General features: G+C 42.5%; 1 protein-coding gene across 2 annotated transcripts in view; it reads left to right on the top strand.

Annotated features, from left to right (window-relative positions):
* Positions 1-21,308, top strand: part of MGAT4C (MGAT4 family member C) — a 393,337-nt gene that overhangs the window by 193,979 nt on the left and 178,050 nt on the right. The window lies entirely within an intron of this gene.

The following is a 21,308-nucleotide window of genomic DNA, read 5'->3' on the forward strand; positions in this document are numbered from 1 at the left end:
ATTAATGGGAACCTGTCAGCGGGATTGTGCTGAGTAACCTACAGACAGTGTCAGGTTGCCACTGTTATACTGATTAAAATGATACCTTGGTTGATGAAATCTATCTTGAGGTTATTGTTTAATCTTTATTTTGAGTTAATGATATGCTCGTGCTTCAGGGCAGGCCTATAGGGGGTCTTCATGTGGTGCTCTGAATAGGTATTCATCAGTATGGTTTCTGACAGGTCATTGATCCCTCAATGATCTGCCACCGATTTTATATAATGAATTATATATATATATATATATATATATATATATATATATATATATATATATATATATACTGTAAATATATTGAAAAAAAAACACCTTCAGCAAGCTGGTGCTGGTCACTTGTGCTGCAGCAAGATCTCATATGTTATGTGCAGTACATTACAGGTCCTTCTCAAAAAATTAGCATATAGTGTTAAATTTCATTATTTACCATAATGTAATGATTACAATTAAACTTTCATATATTATAGATTCATTATCCACCAACTGAAATTTGTCAGGTCTTTTATTGTTTTAATACTGATGATTTTGGCATACAACTCCTGATAACCCAAAAAACCTGTCTCAATAAATTAGCATATCAAGAAAAGGTTCTCTAAACGACCTATTACCCTAATCTTCTGAATCAACTAATTAACTCTAAACACATGCAAAAGATACCTGAGGCTTTTAAAAACTCCCTGCCTGGTTCATTACTCAAAACCCCCATCATGGGTAAGACTAGCGACCTGACAGATGTCAAGAAGGCCATCATTGACACCCTCAAGCAAGAGGGTAAGACCCAGAAAAAAATTTCTCAACAAATAGGCTGTTCCCAGAGTGCTGTATCAAGGCACCTCAATGGTAAGTCTGTTGGAAGGAAACAATGTGGCAGAAAACGCTGTACAATGAGAAGAGGTGACCGGACCCTGAGGAAGATTGTGGAGAAGGACCGATTCCAGACCTTGGGGAACCTGAGGAAGCAGTGGACTGAGTCTGGTGTGGAAACATCCAGAGCCACCGTGCACAGGCGTGTGCAGGAAATGGGCTACAGGTGCCGCATTCCCCAGGTAAAGCCACTTTTGAACCATAAACAGCGGCAGAAGCGCCTGACCTGGGCTACAGAGAAGCAGCACTGGACTGTTGCTAAGTGGTCCCAAGTACTTTTTTCTGATGAAAGCAAATTTTGCATGTCATTCGGAAATCAAGGTGCCAGAGTCTGGAGGAAGACTGGGGAGAAGGAAATGCCAAAATGCCTGAAGTCCAGTGTCAAGTACCCACAGTCAGTGATGGTGTGGGGTGCCATGTCAGCTGCTGGTGTTGGTCCACTGTGTTTCATCAAGGGCAGGGTCAATGCAGCTAGCTATAAGGAGATTTTGGAGCACTTCATGCTTCCATCGGCTGAAATGCTTTATGGAGATGAAGATTTCATTTTTCAGCACGACCTGGCACCTGCTCACAGTGCCAAAACTGTCATGATCTCTGCAGGCAGAGATCATAGCAAGCCTATAGAGGGACAAGCTCTCGGAAGATGGAACTATACTGACCATGAACTAAGCCTGCCGCGCAACTAGAAATAGCCAGGTAGCATTTCCTATTTATCGCTAGATGCCCAGCTCTGGCCTAAGACCTAAATAGCTAGCAGAGGGAAATATAAGACCTGGCTCACCTCTAGAGAAATATTCAAAAGAAGACAGTAGCCCCCCACATATAATGACGGTGAGTTCAGATGAAACAACAAACGCAGCAGGAAAATAGTCTTAGCAAATTTGAGGTCCGCTTACTAGATAGCAGAAGACAGATAGTATACTTTCATGGTCAGCAGAAAAATACTAACAAAACACCATCCAGAGATTACCTTAAACTCTGGCATTAACTCATAACGCCAGAGTAGCAATCCCTGATCGACGAGAGCTTTCCAGACACAGTAACAAAACTTCAGCTGCGAACTGGAACAAATAGGCAAAACAAAACATGGACAAAAGTCCAACTTATCAGTAGTTGTCTAGAAGCAGGAACAAGCACTGAGAGGCATCAGATAACATTGTTGACCGGCAAGAAACCACCAGAGAAATGAGCTTAAATAGCAACACCCACTACTGATGGAATCAGGTGAAACAGGAAAGAGGATGACAAGTCCAATTCCACAAGCGGCCACCGGGGGAGCCCAGAATCCAAATTCACAACAGTACCCCCCCCTCAAGGAGGGGGCACCGAACCCTCACCAGATCCACCAGGGCGACCAGGATGAGCCCTATGGAAGGCACGAACAAGATCAGAAGCATGAACATCAGATGCATTGACCCAAGAATTATCCTCCTGGCCGTAACCCTTCCAGTTGACCAGATACTGGAGTTTCCGTCTGGAAACACGAGAGTCCAAAATTTTCTCCACAACGTACTCCAACTCACCCTCAACCAACACCGGAGCAGGAGGCTCAACAGAAGGTACAACAGGTACCTCATACCTGCGCAATAACGACCGATGAAAAACGTTATGAATGGAAAAGGACGCAGGGAGGTCCAAACGGAAAGAAACAGGATTAAGAATCTCCAATATTCTATAAGGGCCGATGAACCGAGGTTTAAACTTAGGAGAAGAGACCCTCATAGGGACAAAACGAGAAGACAACCACACTAAATCTCCAACACAAAGCCGAGAACCAACACGACGATGACGGTTGGCAAAACGCTGAGTCTTCTCCTGTGACAACTTCAAATTGTCCATAACCTGCCCCCAGATGTGATGCAATCTCTCCACCACCGCATCCACTCCAGGACAATCCGAGGATTCCACCTGACCGGAGGAAAATCGAGGGTGAAACCCCGAATTACAGAAAAACGGGGACACCAAGGTGGAAGAACTGGCCCGATTATTGAGGGCGAACTCTGCCAATGGCAAAAAAGCAACCCAATCATCCTGGTCAGCAGAGACAAAACACCTCAGATATGTCTCAAGGGTCTGATTAGTCCGCTCGGTCTGGCCATTAGTCTGAGGGTGAAAAGCAGATGAAAAAGACAAATCTATGCCCATCCTAGCACAGAATGCCCGCCAAAATCTAGACACAAATTGGGTACCTCTGTCAGAAACAATATTCTCAGGAATACCGTGCAATCGGACAACATTCTGAAAAAACAGAGGAACCAACTCAGAAGAAGAAGGCAACTTGGGCAGAGGAACCAAATGGACCATTTTAGAGAAACGGTCACAGACCACCCAGATGACAGACATCTTCTGGGAAACAGGCAGATCTGAAATAAAATCCATCGAGATGTGTGTCCAAGGCCTCTTAGGAATAGGCAAGGGCAACAGCAGTCCGCTAGCCCGAGAACTACAAGACTTGGCCCGAGCACAAACGTCACATGACTGCACAAAGACTCGCACATCTCGTGACAGAGAAGGCCACCAGAAGGATCTTGCCACCAAATCCCTGGTACCAAAAATTCCGGGATGACCTGCCAATGCAGAAGAATGTACCTCAGAGATGACTCTGCTGGTCCAATCATCCGGAACAAACAGTCTATCAGGCGGACAACGATCCGGTCTATCCGCCTGAAACTCTTGCAAGGACCGCCGCAGATCAGGAGAAACGGCCGACAAAATTACTCCCTCCCTAAGGATACCTGTGGGTTCAGAATTACCAGGAGAGTCCGGGTCAAAACTCCTAGAAAGGGCATCTGCCTTAACATTCTTAGAACCCGGTAGGTACGACACCACAAAATTAAAGCGAGAAAAAAATAAAGACCAACGCGCCTGTCTAGGATTCAGGCGTCTGGCAGTCTCAAGATAAATCAAATTTTTGTGGTCAGTCAATACCACCACCTGATGCCTAGCCCCCTCGAGCCAATGGCGCCACTCCTCAAACGCCCACTTCATGGCCAAAAGCTCCCGATTCCCAACATCATAATTCCGCTCTGCGGGCGAAAATTTGCGAGAAAAAAAGGCACAAGGCCTAATGACGGAGCAGTCGGAACCTTTCTGCGACAACACTGCCCCAGCTCCGATCTCCGAAGCGTCAACCTCAACCTGAAAAGGCAGATTCACATCAGGCTGACGCAACACAGGGGCAGAGGCAAAACGGCGCTTAAGCTCCTGAAAGGCCTCTACAGCATGAGGGGACCAATTAGCAACATCAGCGCCTTGTCTGGTCAAATCAGTCAGTGGTTTAACGACATCCGAAAAACCAGCAATAAATCGGCGGTAAAAGTTGGCAAAGCCCAAAAATCTCTGAAGACCCTTAAGAGAGGAGGGCTGAGTCCAGTCACAAATAGCTTGCACCTTGACGGGATCCATCTCAATGGAAGAGGGAGAAAAAATATACCCCAAAAAGGAAATTTTCTGGACCCCAAAAACGCACTTAGACCCCTTCACACATAAAGAATTAGACCGCAGAACCTGAAAAACTCTCCTGACCTGCTGGACATGAGAGTCCCAGTCATCAGAAAAAATCAGAATATCATCCAGATATATTATCATAAATTTATCCAGAAAATCGCGGAAAATATCATGCATAAAAGACTGGAAAACTGAAGGGGCATTAGAAAGACCAAAAGGCATGACCAAATACTCAAAGTGGCCCTCGGGCGTATTAAATGCGGTCTTCCACTCATCCCCCTGCCTGATCCGCACCAAATTATACGCCCCACGAAGATCAATTTTAGAGAACCACTTAGCACCCTCTATACGAGCAAACAAATCAGTAAGCAATGGCAATGGGTATTGATACTTAACAGTGATCTTATTCAGAAGCCGATAATCAATACATGGTCTCAAAGAGCCGTCTTTTTTTGAGACAAAGAAAAACCCAGCTCCCAAGGGAGAAGAAGATGGACGAATATGTCCCTTTTCCAAAGACTCCTTTATATATTCCCGCATAGCAGCATGTTCCGGCACAGACAAATTAAACAAACGACCCTTTGGATATTTACAACCCGGTATCAAATCTATGGCACAATCGCACTCACGGTGCGGAGGTAACGACCCAAGCTTGGGTTCGTCAAAGACGTCTTGATAATCAGAGAGGAACTCAGGGACTTCAGAGGGAATGGACGACGAAATAGAAACCAAAGGTACGTCCCCATGAATACCCTTACATCCCCAGCTCAACACAGACATAGCTCTCCAGTCCAAGACTGGGTTGTGAGACTGCAACCATGGCAATCCCAGTACCAAATCGTCATGTAAATTATACAGCACCAGGAAACGAATAATCTCCTGGTGATCCGGATTGATACGCATGGTTACTTGTGTCCAGTATTGTGGTTTATTATTAGCCAATGGGGTGGAGTCAATCCCCTTCAGAGGAATAAGAGTCTCCAAAGGCTCTAAATCAAAACCACAACGATTGGCAAAGGACCAATCCATAAGACTCAGAGCGGCGCCAGAGTCAACATAGGCGTCCGTGGCAATGGATGACAAAGAGCAAATCAGGGTTACAGACAAAATAAACTTAGACTGAATGGTGCCAATGGAAACAGACTTATCAAGCTTCTTTGTACGCCTAGAGCATGCCGATATAACATGAGTAGAATCCCCACAATAGAAACACAATCCATTCTTCCGTCTAAAATTCTGTCGCTCGCTCCTGGACAGAATTCTATCACACTGCATACTTTCTGGCGTCTTTTCCATAGACACCGCCAGATGGTGCATCGGTTTGCGCTCCCGCAGACGCCTATCAATCTGAATAGCCATTGTCATGGACTCATTCAGACCTGCAGGCAAAGGGAACCCCACCATAACATCCTTAACGGAATCAGAGAGACCTTCTCTGAAAGTTGCCGCCAAGGCGCACTCATTCCACTGAGTAAGCACAGACCATTTACGGAATTTTTGGCAGAAAACTTCAGCTTCGTCTTGCCCCTGAGATAGTGCCATCAAAGTTTTTTCTGCCTGAAGTTCCAAATGAGGTTCCTCATAAAGCAAGCCCAAGGCCAGAAAAAACGCATCCACATCGCGTAACGCAGGATCCCCTGCTGGCAATGAGAAGGCCCAATCTTGAGGGTCACCCCTGAGCAAGGAAATCACAATCCTAACCTGCTGAGCAGGGTCTCCAGCTGAACGAGACTTCAGGGACAAATAAAGCTTACAATTATTTCGGAAATTCTGGAAGCTAGCTCTATTCCCTGTGAAGAACTCCGGCAAAGGAATTCTCGGCTCAGATACCGGAGCATGTACTACAAAATCTTGTAAATTTTGTACTTTCGTGATGAGATTATTCAAACCCGCAGTTACATTCTGGAGATCCATTATTGTCAGGTGCACACAGAGCATACAGAGATTAGGAGGAGAGAGAGAAAAAAGACTGCAGCAAGGCAGACTGGAGGAAAAAAAAAAAAAAAAAATTCCAGCAGACTTCTTTCTCAACCTGGGTCTTTAACACTTTAGTGGCCGGTCAAACTGTCATGATCTCTGCAGGCAGAGATCATAGCAAGCCTATAGAGGGACAAGCTCTCGGAAGATGGAACTATACTGACCATGAACTAAGCCTGCCGCGCAACTAGAAATAGCCAGGTAGCATTTCCTATTTATCGCTAGATGCCCAGCTCTGGCCTAAGACCTAAATAGCTAGCAGAGGGAAATATAAGACCTGGCTCACCTCTAGAGAAATATTCAAAAGAAGACAGTAGCCCCCCACATATAATGACGGTGAGTTCAGATGAAACAACAAACGCAGCAGGAAAATAGTCTTAGCAAATTTGAGGTCCGCTTACTAGATAGCAGAAGACAGATAGTATACTTTCATGGTCAGCAGAAAAATACTAACAAAACACCATCCAGAGATTACCTTAAACTCTGGCATTAACTCATAACGCCAGAGTAGCAATCCCTGATCGACGAGAGCTTTCCAGACACAGTAACAAAACTTCAGCTGCGAACTGGAACAAATAGGCAAAACAAAACATGGACAAAAGTCCAACTTATCAGTAGTTGTCTAGAAGCAGGAACAAGCACTGAGAGGCATCAGATAACATTGTTGACCGGCAAGAAACCACCAGAGAAATGAGCTTAAATAGCAACACCCACTACTGATGGAATCAGGTGAAACAGGAAAGAGGATGACAAGTCCAATTCCACAAGCGGCCACCGGGGGAGCCCAGAATCCAAATTCACAACACAAAACCACTGGTAAATGGTTTACTGACCATGGTATTACTGTGCTCAATTGGCCTGCCAACACTACTGACCTGAACCCCATAGAGAATCTGTGGGATATTGTGAAGAGAAAGTTGAGAGACGCAAGACCCAACACTCTGGATGAGCTTAAGGCTGCTATTGAAGCATCCTGGGCCTCCATAACATCTCAGCAGTGTCACAGGCTGATTGCCTCCATGCCACGCCGCATTGAAGCAGTCTTTTCTGCCAAAGGATTCCCGACCAAGTATTGAGTGCATAACTGAACATTATTATTTGATGGTTTTTTTGTTTGTTATTAAAAAACACTTTTATTTGATTGGACGGGTGAAATATGTTAATTTATTGAGACAGGTTTTTTGGGTTATCAGGAGTTGTATGCCAAAATCATCAGTATTAAAACAATAAAAGACCTGACAAATTTCAGTTGGTGGATAATGAATCTATAATATATGAAAGTTTAATTGTAATCATTACATTATGGTAAATAATGAAATTTAACACTATATGCTAATTTTTTGAGAAGGACCTGTATTTTATATCACGCTATAAATAAATTCTTCAGAAAAATAAATCTGTGTGAAAATGGCATCGGTCGCACCTGCACAATGAAGCTATTGTTGATCCGATAGCTGCTACAGTGCAGACGCCAGTGGCTCCATCTTGCTAGAGAAAAAAATAATTCTTCCTCCAAGATGGCGCCCCCAGCATTATCTTGCTAGAGAAAAAAAATTTCCTCCACCAAGATGATGCTGGTGGCGTCTGCTCAGTAGCAGCTATTGAAGCCATCTTGAAGGAGGGATTTTTTTTCTCTAGCAAGCTGGTGCCACCTGCGCAGTACCAACTATTGGATTGATAATAGCTGTTACTGCGCAGACAGCGCCATTTTCAGGCTCTTTTTTTTCTGATGAATTTATTTATAAAACAAACAAAAAAACCTCAGCGACATCTCAATGTCCACATCAGGGCTCAAAATAGCCCATCAAATAAACACCCACTCCAAAATTCACATATATAAAAGGAGAAGCAAGGAGTCATTAGATACTTTTTTATATAAAAAGGTATACATTTTATTGAAAATCCAACAATAAGGGAGTCATCATCGAAAATTAATCACAGAAAATGCCACATACACAGGAAAAGAGGACAGAAAAGCCCTGGAAACACCTATTGCAACCGCCCGATCATTAGTAGTAGTAAAAAAAGTGCTTTTGTGCAATGATATAGTTAATGGCAAGAGCCCCTCATATCAGCAATGGAGTAAGTAGATTACTAAATCCAATAGTGTAGGGTCCCCCAGCATGAAGAGGGCACTTACCATGGGCAGGAGCAACGGTAAAGGATCCTGGGCCGGTGTTAGATTACCCCGATGCGCGTTTTGCGTGTTATGTCCACCGCTTTTTCAAGGGGAATGCAAAGTGGTAGCAGCAACGACCTTTTAAGGTCACATGGGGAGTCACATGGTGTGTAGGTGGCTAGTCAGCATGATCGGAGGCGGCGCATGCGCAGCGCGTCTCACAGGTTCTGGAATGCTCATCTCTGCGTCATGTGTTACTGCGCAGGAGCGGGGAGGAAAGTAAAAAGTCCCCGCTCCTGCGAGCAGGACAATAAAGACGCGTCGATGTCCGCCAGGACATTGGAGCAGCGGTACGCATGCGCACTACCACTTCACCACCAATGTGAAAATAGGCAACTATTCTAATACCGAGAGTGCTGCAATCAGATAATTAAAGGGGAAGTGTACCTAAAGTTTGTACAATTCTGAGGATATCACAGCCCCTTCACCACCAATATAAGACATAATCATGTGCCAACAGCCATGAAAGGTGCCAAATCAATCCTGCAGCAAACGATATAGGGAAAAGTAGAAATAGAAACAATAATTAAAATTAATAAAAACAAATAAATAAAATCTAACAAACACCATATTTTGGGGGCATAGGAGGACCAGATCTCAAATAATTCAAGGATATAGAGGTATATTAAAGGTCTGGTGGAACAACAGGTCATAAAAATGAAGCAAATGATAGCGACTAGTGTTGAGCGATACCTTCTGATATGCAAAGGTATCGCTATCGGATTGGATCGGCCGATACCCAAAAAATATCGGATATCGCCGATACCGATACCCGATACCAATGCATATCAATGAGACACAGAATATCGGAATGGTTCCCAGGGTCTGAAGGAGAGGAAACTCTCCTTCAGGCCCTGGGATCCATATTCATGTATAAAATAAAGAATAAAAATAAAAAATATTGATATACTCACCCCTCGGACGGCCCCTGGCTCTCACCGGTCCAAGCGTCTGCCTCCGTTCCTAAGAATGCAGAGTGAAGGACCTTCGATGACGTCGCGGCTTGTGATTGGTCGCGTGACCACTCATGTGACCGCTCACGCGACCAATCACAAGCCACGACGTCATCGCAGGTCCTACACTCACTACATTCTTAGGAACGGAGGCTGCCGGTTACATCGCTAAAGTCCAGGGTCCGCCGGAGGGGTGAGTATATCCATATTTTTTATTTTTATTCTTTATTTTTTACATGAATATGGATCCCAGGGCCTGAAGGAGAGTCTACTCTCCTCCAGACCCTGGGAACCATACACTGGGAACTTCCGATTTCCGATATCACAAAAATATCGGAACTCGGTATCGGAATTCCGATACAGCAAATATAGGCCGACACCCGATACTTGCGGTATCGGAATGCTCAACACTAATAGCGACTCATTGAGACCCCTCGGGGTCAGTGTATCTAATAGCACAATCCATTTTGCTTCCACCTGTGTGAGGGTTTTTTTGTAGTCACCCCCCCGATCCCTAGGTGAATAACGTCAATCCCCCTCACCTTGAATGAGGAAGGATCACTATTGTGGTACTGTCTAAAGTGATGGGGGATAGTTTTCAGGAGAGTGATATCAGTCGCTGAATTTATTTATAGCATGATATAAAAGAATGAACTGCACATTACACATGTGCTTATGCTGCAGCGCAGGCACCGCCACCGGCGCCTGCTTGCTGCAGGTGATTTTTTTTTTTCAATATATAATATTCATTATTTAAAATAGGTGGCAGGTCACTGAGGAATGGGTGACCTGTCGGAAGCCATGCTGATGAATACCTAAACAGAGAACCATGTGAAGACCCTCCCAAGCCACCCCGAAGCACGGGCATATCATTAACTCAAAACTGTAAATAAAGATTAAAGGGAACCTGTCACCCTCCCAGGCATTTTTAACTAAAGGAGCCACCTTGTGCAGCACTAATGCTGCATTCTGTCAAGGTGGCTCTTTTAGTTGGGGTCCCTTCTCAACGCTAAAATATTCATTTTTATAATTTTCCCATCATACCTGTAGTCTGTCCGGGGGGCATGTCTTTCCCCTCGGACATGAACGCCTCACAGCCATCCCTCAGACCCTCTGTGCACCAGGTGCCACCTCCTGTGCCGTCATTAACGTCCCCAGTGCCTGCGCTGTAAGTTCCCATCATGTGATGAGAGTCAAAGGCCAGTGCAAACTACGCATGCCCCCCAAAAAACTTACAGTGCAGGCGCCGGGGACGTTAATGACTGCAGAGGAGGATGCACCCGGCGCACGGAGGGGCTGAGGGATGGCTGGGAAGCGTTTGTGCCTGAGGGAAAAGACATACCCCCCGGCTAGACTACAGTTATGAGGGGCAAATTATAAAAATGAGTATTTTAGCGTTGGAAGGGACCCCAACTAAAAGAGCCACCTTTGACAGAATGCAGCATTAGTGCTGCACAAGGTGGCTCTTTTAGTTAAAAATGCCTGGAGGGGGGTGACAGGTTTCCTTTAAACAACAATGGGAAGAAAGATTTCATCAACCAAGGAATAATTTTAATCAATGTAACGGCACCAGCCTGACACTGTCTGTAGGTTTCTGTGCACAATCCTGCTGACGGGTTCCCTTTAAGTCTCCTCTTAGCCTTCTTTTTTGCAACCTAAACATTCCCATATCTTTTAACCATTCCTCGTAGGACATACTTTGCAGTCCTCTCACCATCCTCGTAGCTCTTCTCTGAACTTGCTCCAGTTTCAATGTGTTTTTAAAAATGTAATGCCCAGAACTGGATACAGCATTCTAGATGAGGTTTGACCAAGGTGTAGTAGTGGGGGATAATTACTTCACAAGATCTGGACTCTATGCTTCTCTTAATACATCCTAGAACTCTGTTTGTCTTTTTTACATGTGCTGTTGCCTAGTTTTATTCCTCCCATTTTCTAGATGTAATTTTCGTTTTTCTTGCCCAGATGTAGAATCTTGCATTTCTCCCTGATAAATACCATTCTATTAGTCGCTTCCCATTGTTCAAGCTTCTCTAGATTCTTCTAAATCCTTTCTCTGTTTTCTCTAGTGTTAGCTATCCATCCTAGCTTTGTATCATCGGCAAATTTGATTAGTTTACCTACAGTTCCCTTATCTAGATCATTTATAAAAATGTTGAACTACACTGAGGCCAGAACAGAGCCTTGTGGTACCCCACTTGAAACACATTTCCAACAAGATGTGCAACCATTTATTACCACTCTTTGAGTACGGCCACTGAGCCAGTCATGAATCCACTTAACCGTAGACTTGTCAATCCCATACTTGGTCATTTTTTTCAAAAAGGATAGTATGAGGTACCTTTTCAAATGCTTTGCTCAAGTTGAGATATACTATATATACCGCATTTCCATTATTCACCCATTTCCTTGAATAAAAAACATACAATCCCTAGTTATATCTAAGAATTCTTCAAAAAATAATACATAAATAAAATGTATTAAATGTAATTATTAATAATGATATATCTTATTTAATATTCATACTAAAAAGTTATCTAGTTGTCAAAGTATAAATCCACATTTCTTGATTAAGTAACGTTTTTCTGTAATTGCCACCTCAATTCCTATTACTTTGCATATGTCAACATTTCCTCAATGTTTTTCAGAAAAATGCTTGGTGACTGCAGAACATTTAAACATCAGTTGCACCCTTAGATCACAATACCTTATAAGTGACGTGTTCTCTGACTGGTGTTGTTCCTGTCCCTGTCTATTCATTTGATTCAGATACATGGATGACATTTCATAGCCACATTTTAAACTAAAAAATAAAAGTGACATTATTAGCCCATACTGTGCCCTAAGTAAGCCCTATGCTGTTCCCCTGAATAAGTAATTCTCTCTCATTATGCTCTGTATAGAAACAATGACCCCATACTGTCCCTCTTATGATACATGCCATCCACACTCTCATCTCCTATAGAAAATCGACTCCACACCATCTCCCTTATATTCTTTTACATCCCCACTGTCCCCCATTATATAGTATGAGCATTTCTCCATATTTTCTTTTGTACTGACTAACACAATGTCCTGTTTAAGAATTGCAACTGCTACACCTCTCCCCTTTTGTAGTATGGAAGCCACTCTGCCCCATATAAAGTATAGTAAATTATACCCACCACACCATCTTTTCTTATTAATTATACCCTTCGCAGTCCTCTCCCTTATGAGCTATGGCCTCAACACTGTCTCCACTTCACATTCTCCTTAGCATTACGCTGTCACTTCTATGTTGCCCCCTTTCCATACTGTTAGGGCTGGAGGAATGCACCAAATAATATAAAGGAAGATATGTGGTTTGTTCACAGCCCGGGGACTGCTGAGCAGAGATGACACCTGCTGCTTGGTAATGGCGGACTATATGGCGGAATAATGTGAACATACGTGGGTTAACTTCACCCGGTATGTAAGGAGGGAAACCCTGTTGCTTCACAGGGCTGCAATACCGCTGAGTGAACGCTAGTGTTAGATCATAAGACTCTGCCCCAAGGACACAGGGTAAGAGTCCCTCTAGACCCACTAGCACTCGGCGCCGCAACTGCGGAGCCAGGGGAAAACTAAACCAATAGATTTAGTGTACTAGGTGCGCGCAGCGCCTGTCTGGCGGATGCCACTAATCACCCGAACTAGGGCCTGGAAAACGCACTAATTGAGCTCGGCGCCGTACTGATGAACGCTGCTATTTGACGCAGTATTCTCGTGCCTAGTGCTGGATGGCACAATCTGGTGCTAGTCAGCTCAAACACCCAACCACATGCAATAACTCTAGGGAGGGGATAATTAGGAGCTTTCACCAGATATCAAACACACATCCACACACACGATTTTAGTTTTATGCTAGCCATGCGAACGTTTTATTGCTGTGTCATTCCGTGACCTTCCTGGTGGTCCAATCAGGACCGCTTCAGGAGCTGAACATGTGACTCTCGACCTCCAATGAGAGGTTGTCCTACGGGCATGCTCAGTTGACCGAAAGCAGGACTTAGTCTGTTGTGATTTTGCTTTTTGCTCCCTCTAGTGGTCATTAGTGATTTGACTCTGGAGCGTCTGTCTTTTCCTATATCCTCACCTGGGCCGTTAGTTCAGGGGCGTTGCTATTTAAGCTCCCTGGACCTTCAGTTCAATGCCTGGTCTCATTGAAATCAGAGCTAATCTGTTGTGCTCTTGTCCTCTGATCCTGGTTCCTGTTTTTCAAGCTAAGTCTGCTTCTTTGCTTTTTGCTTTTGTTTTGTTAGGTATTTTTGTCCAGCTTGTTCCTATCTGTATCCTGACCTTTGCTGGAAGCTCTAGGGGGCTGGTGTTCTCCCCCCGGACCGTTAGACGGTTCGGGGGTTCTTGAATCTCCAGCGTGGATTTTTATAGGGTTTTTGTTGACCAGATAAGTTATCTTGCTATATTCTGCTATTAGTAAGCTGGCCTCTCTTTGCTGAACCTGGTTCATTTCTGTGTTTGTCATTTCCTCTTACCTCACCGTTATTATTTGTGGGGGGCTTGTATCTTGCTTTGGGGTCCCTTTCTCTGGAGGCAAGAGAGGTCTTTGTTTTCTTCTCCTAGGGGTAGTTAGATTCTCCGGCTGGCGCGAGTCATCTAGCGATCACCGTAGGCATGATCCCCGGCTACTTCTAGTGTTGGCGTTAGGAGTAGCTATTTGGTCAACCCAGTTACCACAGCCCTATGAGCTGGATTTTTGTATCTTGCAGACTTACACTTTCCTCTGAGACCCTGTCCACTGGGGTCATAACATTAGTCCCTGGAGCGTCTGCTCGCCACTGATTACTGCGGGTTACAATAGCTGAACCTGGGAGGGCAGCAGTAACCAGACGCTCAGCATCAGCTTAAGGAAGACGCTGGGAGTGACATCACTGCTGATCAGGCTCTTATGCATCTGGGGAAGAAAGGGAGATCCCAGAGGACCTGGTTCAAGATTCCCCCTGCAGCAGCAGGAACTCGACAACTGACACATACTGTGATATCTCTTCACACTCTCTGCTGCCCCCTCTTCATATTACTCCCTCTTTTCACACTTTTCCCATGCAGCCACATCATCAGCTTGATGAGTTGACCTCATCAACTTTCAGCAAAGTAAACAATGAGATGACCTTACTACAGGACTGAACAGGGAGATGACTCTTGTGTTTATGACCAATGTAGTAACAATGGGTTTGTATGGTCAATTGTATGTGTGTCTTCAGTATGCAAATACAAATTAATGCAGCTGCCACTCTCTACTCTGCACTACACTATATGGCTTGGTGGAGGGGAGACAGGAAAAAAAAATTATTTGTGCTGGACTAGTAAAACAGGTTTGCAAAAATGTAAATCTGTCCTTTTGAAAAAAAAATTTAAAACTGTCCCAAATACCAGTACCTGCAACAGGCCACTGTATGTGGGATGCATGTCCAAGTGTAATATTGGACTTTTATAACAAATATGCAAAAAACAATTAAAAGCTTCTTAAAACAATCGCACTTTGTGAGGTAGACGTTTGCTTTTAAATTTGCAGAATGTTGAGTTTTTTTGTAATTGTATCAAAAATGAAAAAAATGATGTTATCAAGGCTCTTTACTGCAGTATATCATAGAAAAATCAGTTGAGTCAAAATCTTATCCCTATGCTATAAAACCCTAAAATGGCCACTGCTTTCTTTACCCTCATCTTTTAAAGTTGCTGTGATAGTCCCATCTGATTGACTGTGATAGCATCATTTGAGCCCTCTCTCTGGCTGGAGCAATCAGTTTTTTAAGCGATCTACGCAAATTGAATTGCATATTGTTCGAAATAGTAAGTCTTTTGAAATTCACCTCAAAGTCGAATCATCGATTCACTCATCTATTTAGCCTAGCACACTTCACTTTCTTAGGAACCATGGCACTTTCAAAAGCAGTATCTGGAAAAGAAAATTCATGTTTGCACTCATGCTACAGTACAAACAGGTAACTATTTTACATCTTTCCTACCTACCACTGTCAGCAGTCTAACCTGCTAAGAGACTACCTTGAAAGTTTAAATTAATATAAATTTACATTTCATATATATGTTTGACACAGCATTTCTATGGCATGAAATATTAAAACCTTAGATACTTTTCTATAATAAATAAAGGAATTTGAGATTCACTGAATGGTAGGCATGGAATCTAGCAATTTGGATGACAGGCCTAACAATCAGTTAGGCTTATCATCTGATTATTAGGTAGTAGCGCCAACCATGCTATTTTGTATGATTGTGACATTTCACTAGATGGTAGTGTCAGAAGAGAAAGGTGCTTGACAGCAGTTTTGCATTTTCCATTTCAACTTGAATTGTCAGTCACTATATAGACAAGCAGATATATCACAGACTGTCAATAATTGCAAGGGGGGATGGCTGAAGCACTTTTCTTATAAATTATGAATATTGTGGACATTCATATTTTTTGCACCATTTGGTACACTAAATGTGCAGGCCTCTCCCTTAAATGTAGCTATTACGATGACAGATCGATTTGCTTTGACGTGTTGTTTAATTTAGGTATTATGATATGAAGTTGCTCATGCTCACTAAAACTGTAATTGAACTACTTGAGAAAATTAATAAGAAAGTAGTGAGCTGCTGACTACAAGGCTATGATTCTCTTTATTTACAACATTAATCTTATACATTCTGTATATGTAAAGACAGTTAAACAAAATTTATCAACCAATGTAACAGTACGCATTGTCTCAATATAGTAGTAAAATATATATAATATCTTCTTAACAAATAAGAGCAATTTATCTCAATTTTAAAGAAATCGCATTAAGACACATGCTAGATAGTAACTTATTGGCCCTCAATTTGACTAGCATTCTAATTAAAACATCTTTAGTGCTAAGCAAGTGATACTTGAACAACATATCAACCTCTTTTGTCCCTGTGGAAAATAACTTAATTACATTTGTCCAGCTCAGAATTCAGATGTTTGTTTTCTAATGAGAGTCTTAGTTTGTTTGCTGTAGGAAATAGCTCCATGTGGATTCTTTGCTTCACAGTTATCTTTAGAATAATGATTGCAAATCAAATAAATTTGAATTTCCATAGGATTGTGCACAAAATATTGCTCATAATATATACTTATGAGGCGACAGTTACTAATGTTAGCTGAAAAATGTTCACTTACTTCCGTTTAAATTAAATCACTTGGTATATAATGAATACTTTAAGCTTTGCAAGAAGCTTTCACTACAGAAACAATTTCTCCAAAGACTGAAACTTGCTTTGAAAAATAATTTAACTGCTTTGGGGAGAACACAACAAATCTGGTAATGATTTTTAGAAAGTGGAGTCTGAGCACTGAACTGTTATAACAGAGCAACATGACAAGACTTGGTACTAGTCTATAGAGGTTACAGAGAAGTGTACCACTTGCAGCTCGCCGTCTTATACTTTATGATTTCATGCACTGTTTGAACCTCTATCCTAGAATTAAAAAAATAATAATTATGAAATAAAATGTGTTTCCCTTTTTCAGGCATTATATTGCTCCAACGCTTATTGAAAAAATGAAGCATACTTACTAAGATTGCAAAAATCCCCTATCATTTTAGCACACCATCTTATGTTTAAGGCCCTGTGTCAGAACTACTGTACTATAAATGTATAATGCAGTTGTTTTTGGCTCACCTGGCGAGGTGGATTTGCTTAGATATATTGTCTTGTAGTGACTAAGGACTGTGGGCGCCTACCCTATCCCTCAAACTAGGGGCGCCCTAGTCCAGAGGTGTCAAACTGCATTCCTTGAGGGCCGCCAACAGGTCATGTTTTCAGGATTTCCTTAGCATTCCACAAGGTGCTGGAATCATTCTGTGCAGGTGATTAAATTATCACCTGTGCAATACAAGGAAATCCTGAAAACATGACCTGTTGGCGGCCCTCGAGGAATGCAGTTTGACACCTCTGCCCTAGTCTATCCCTTGTCTATCCCTGTACCTCAGATTATTCTTGAAGGTGGAGACACTGGGGTTATGTGCCTTGCTATTATCTTATATTTATCACTATCTTTTACCTCTCTCATCCAGAGAGGTGTGAGGCCAAAGTGTTTTGGATAACACTAAACAAGGTTAAATGAAAACTACAATCATACAAAATACACTCACCAAACAACAAAGCAGAACACAGGGGAATTATAAGAAGGTGAAACCAAATAAGAGAGGATGAGGATGAACACACAAACTCCATGCGACAACCTCCTGAGCAACTCTTGAAAACTTACGTTAAACACGAACTTCACCTCCAGCTCCTAGCCAGACAATAAGAACTATCAATGGCAATTTGCAAGTGCCAGTAGCAAGCAAATATAGCAAAGGGGAGTATCCAACACAGAACAGCTGAGACAATCTAAGTTGGAGAGCTCAGTGCAGGAGTTTGTAAAGCCAAACGCTGATATCTTCTGGTGCCTCTCTGTCATGGAATCCCCATGACAGTACCCCCTCTCTTAATCTTCACTATCTGAAAATTCAGATCCATATTCCCATCAACAATGACTGGTGACGGTGGTGGTAACGATGGCTCAGAGGAAGCAATATATTTCTTGAGATGTGATTGGTGAAACACATTATAAATCTTGAAAGTAGATGGTAAAGCAAGGGGAAACGCTACTGGATTAATGACGGCAACTATTTTATAGAGGGTGATGAACCTGGGATCCAATTTCCAAGAACGAATCTTCAAATTAAAATTCTTTAAGAACAGCCACATCAAATCAGCAACACTCAGGTCCAGACAAACCAAGCATTTCTGATCAGCCAGCCATACTCCTATATTTGGACCCCATCCTCCTTAAGTTATTAAGAATACCTTGCCACACTGATGAAATAGATAAAGAAAACCATTCCTCCTCAGGTACTCCTGAAGAATGATTCCTACTAAAAGAGCAGAATTGAGGAACAAAAACCATATACCCTGAAGAACGGCGACTTGCCAGTAGATTAATGACACGGGTTATTCTCGACAAACTCAGCTAGGGTTAAATAAGAAACCCAATCCTCCTGATTCTCTGACACAAAGAACCTAAGAAATATATTAAGCTTTTGGTTCACTCGCTCAGTTTGCCCATTAGTCTGTGGATGAAAGACAGATGAAAATGAAAGACGAATCCTCAAGCAAGCAAAAATGTATTTCCAAAATTTGGAAATAAATTGTACACCCCTGTCAGAAACAATATCAGATGGAATCCCATGTAATCTCATGATTTATTTAATAAACATTTGCGCCAAAGTCTTAAATTTTGGTAAAGCATGTAGTGCGATGAAATGAGCCAGCTTGCTGAACTTATCCACCTACACCAATATTACAGTGTAACCCGCTGATGTGGTTGGATCGGTGATGAAAACTACAGATAAATGAGTTCATGGTATACAGGAAATCGCCAAAGATTGAAGAGCCCCAGATGGATGAGTATGTGGGGTCGTAGAATGTGTGCAAGTAATGCAGGCAGCTACATATTCCCGGACATCATGGTGCATGTTAGACCACCAAAAATGATGAGTAAGAAGATCTGTGGTGGCTTTACTATGAAAATGCCCAACCAAGACCAAATCATTATGTTCACTCAAAACTTTAAGACGTAGGTTTACAGTGACCAACAGTATACCTGAAGGAAAGGCAGCAGGGGCGTACTTCTGAGCCTCTAGGACCTCCTTCTCCAGATCTGAACACACATTACGATAACTACACTTTTCTGCATTATAAGACCCAGCTTGCAAATACTTCCTCCCCCCAGAAAACAATGAGATATAGCATCCGCCTTAATGTTCCTATCCCCTGGTCTGTAAGTCACAACAACATTGAATCTGGTAAAGAATAATGACCATCTTGCTTGTCTAAGTGTCAGACCTTTGGCAGATTCCAAATAAAAGAGATTTTTGTGATTTTGTGACAAAAAAAGACTCCACTCCTCAAAGGTCCACTTTATTACCAAAAGTTCCCTATTACCAATGTCACAGTTTCTCTTTTGGCGTATGAGAGTTTCTTTGATAAGTATACACATGAACATCATTTACTTGGGATGAACCATGTGACAATACAGCTTCGGACCCCACCTCTGATGCATCAACTTCTACAATGAAAGGCTGAGTGATGTCAGGCTGAATCAGTGGAGGAGCAAAACATCTCTTTAAAGTATTGCATGCCTCACTGGCTGGACTGGACCATTTAGAAAAGTCTATCCTTTTCCAAGTCATATCTGTCAGTGGTTTTGCCACTAACAAAAATTCTTAATTAGCTTACAGTAATAATTGGTGAACTGTAAAAACCTTTGTAAAATGTGTAAAATGTTTACGTATTTAGGATGCTCCCAATCCAGTAACGCCTGGACTTTCGTTGGATCCATGCAAAATCTGGTGGATGACAATAAATACCCCAGAAAATGGATCTCCTGAACTGAGAACATACGTTTCTCTGGTTTGACATACAGTGGGGAAAAAATTATTTAGTCAGCCACCAATTGTGCCAGTTCTCCCACTTAAACAGATGTGATAGGCCTGTAACTGATATCAAAGGTAGACCACAATAATGAGAGTCAAAATTATAAAACAAATCCAGAAAATCACCTTGTCTGATTTGACAACATTTATTTAGGAAATTATTGTAGAAAAAAAGTATTTGGTCACCTAAAATATGCAAGATTTCTGGCACTCACAGACGTGCAATTTCTTCTTTAAGAGGTTCCTATGTCCTCCACTCATTACCTGTAGTAATGGCACCTGTTTGAACTTGTTATCAGTATAAAAGACACCTGTCCACAACCTCAAACAGTCACACTCAAAACTTCACTATGGTGAATACCAAAGAGCTGTCAAAAGACACAGAAACAAAATTGTAGCCCTGCACCAGGCTGGGAAGACTGAATCTACAATAGGCAAGCAGCATGGTGCAATGAAATCAACTGTGGGAGCAATAATAAGAAAATGGAAGACATTCAAGACCACTGATAATCTCCCTTGATCTGGGGCTCCACACAAGATCTCACCCCAAGGGGTCAAAATGATCACAAGAACGGTGAGCAAAAATCTCAGAACCACACAGGGGGACCTAGTGAATGACTTGCATAGAGCTGGGACCACCGTAACAAAGGCTACCGTCAATAACATGCTATGCTGCCAGGGACTCAGATACTACAGTGTTGTGAATTAGACTTTTTTGGCTCCCTCTTGTGGTCACTAGTGGTATGACTCTGAGATTGTCTTTCCCTAGTTTGGCACCCACCTGGGTCGTTAGTCCAGGGGTGTTGCTATATGAACTTCCTGAATTCTTAGTCTGGTGCCTGGCATCATTGTAATCAGTCCTTTCTGTTTGCTCCTGTCTGCTGGTCCTGGTTCATGCAAAATTAAGCTAAGTCCTGCTTCCTTGTTTTTTGGTTATTTGTATTGCTCTTATTTTTTGTCCAGCTTGTACTAAATGTGATTCCTGATTTTGCTGGAAGCTCTAGGGGGCTGGTATTCTCCCCCCGGGCCGTTAGACGGTTCGGGGGTTCTTGAATATCCAGCGTGGATATTTTTGATAGGGTTTTTGCTGACCGTATAAGTCATCTTACTATATTCTGCTATTAGTCAGTGGGCCTCTCTTTGCTAAATACCTAGTTCATTCTTACGTTTGTCTTTTCTTCTTACCTCACCGTTATTATTTGTTGGGGGCTTGTATCCAACTTTTGGGGTCTTTTCTCTGGAGGCAAGAAAGGTCTTCTTTTCCCTTCTAGGGTTAGTTAGTTCTCCGGCTGGCGCGAGACGTCTAGAACCAACGTAGGCACGTTCCCCGGCTGCTGCTATTTGTGGTGTTAGGATTAGATA

The sequence above is a fragment of the Ranitomeya variabilis genome, chromosome 5, assembly GCF_051348905.1.
Source record: "Ranitomeya variabilis isolate aRanVar5 chromosome 5, aRanVar5.hap1, whole genome shotgun sequence".
In the NCBI taxonomy this organism is placed as follows: Eukaryota; Metazoa; Chordata; class Amphibia; order Anura; family Dendrobatidae; genus Ranitomeya; species Ranitomeya variabilis.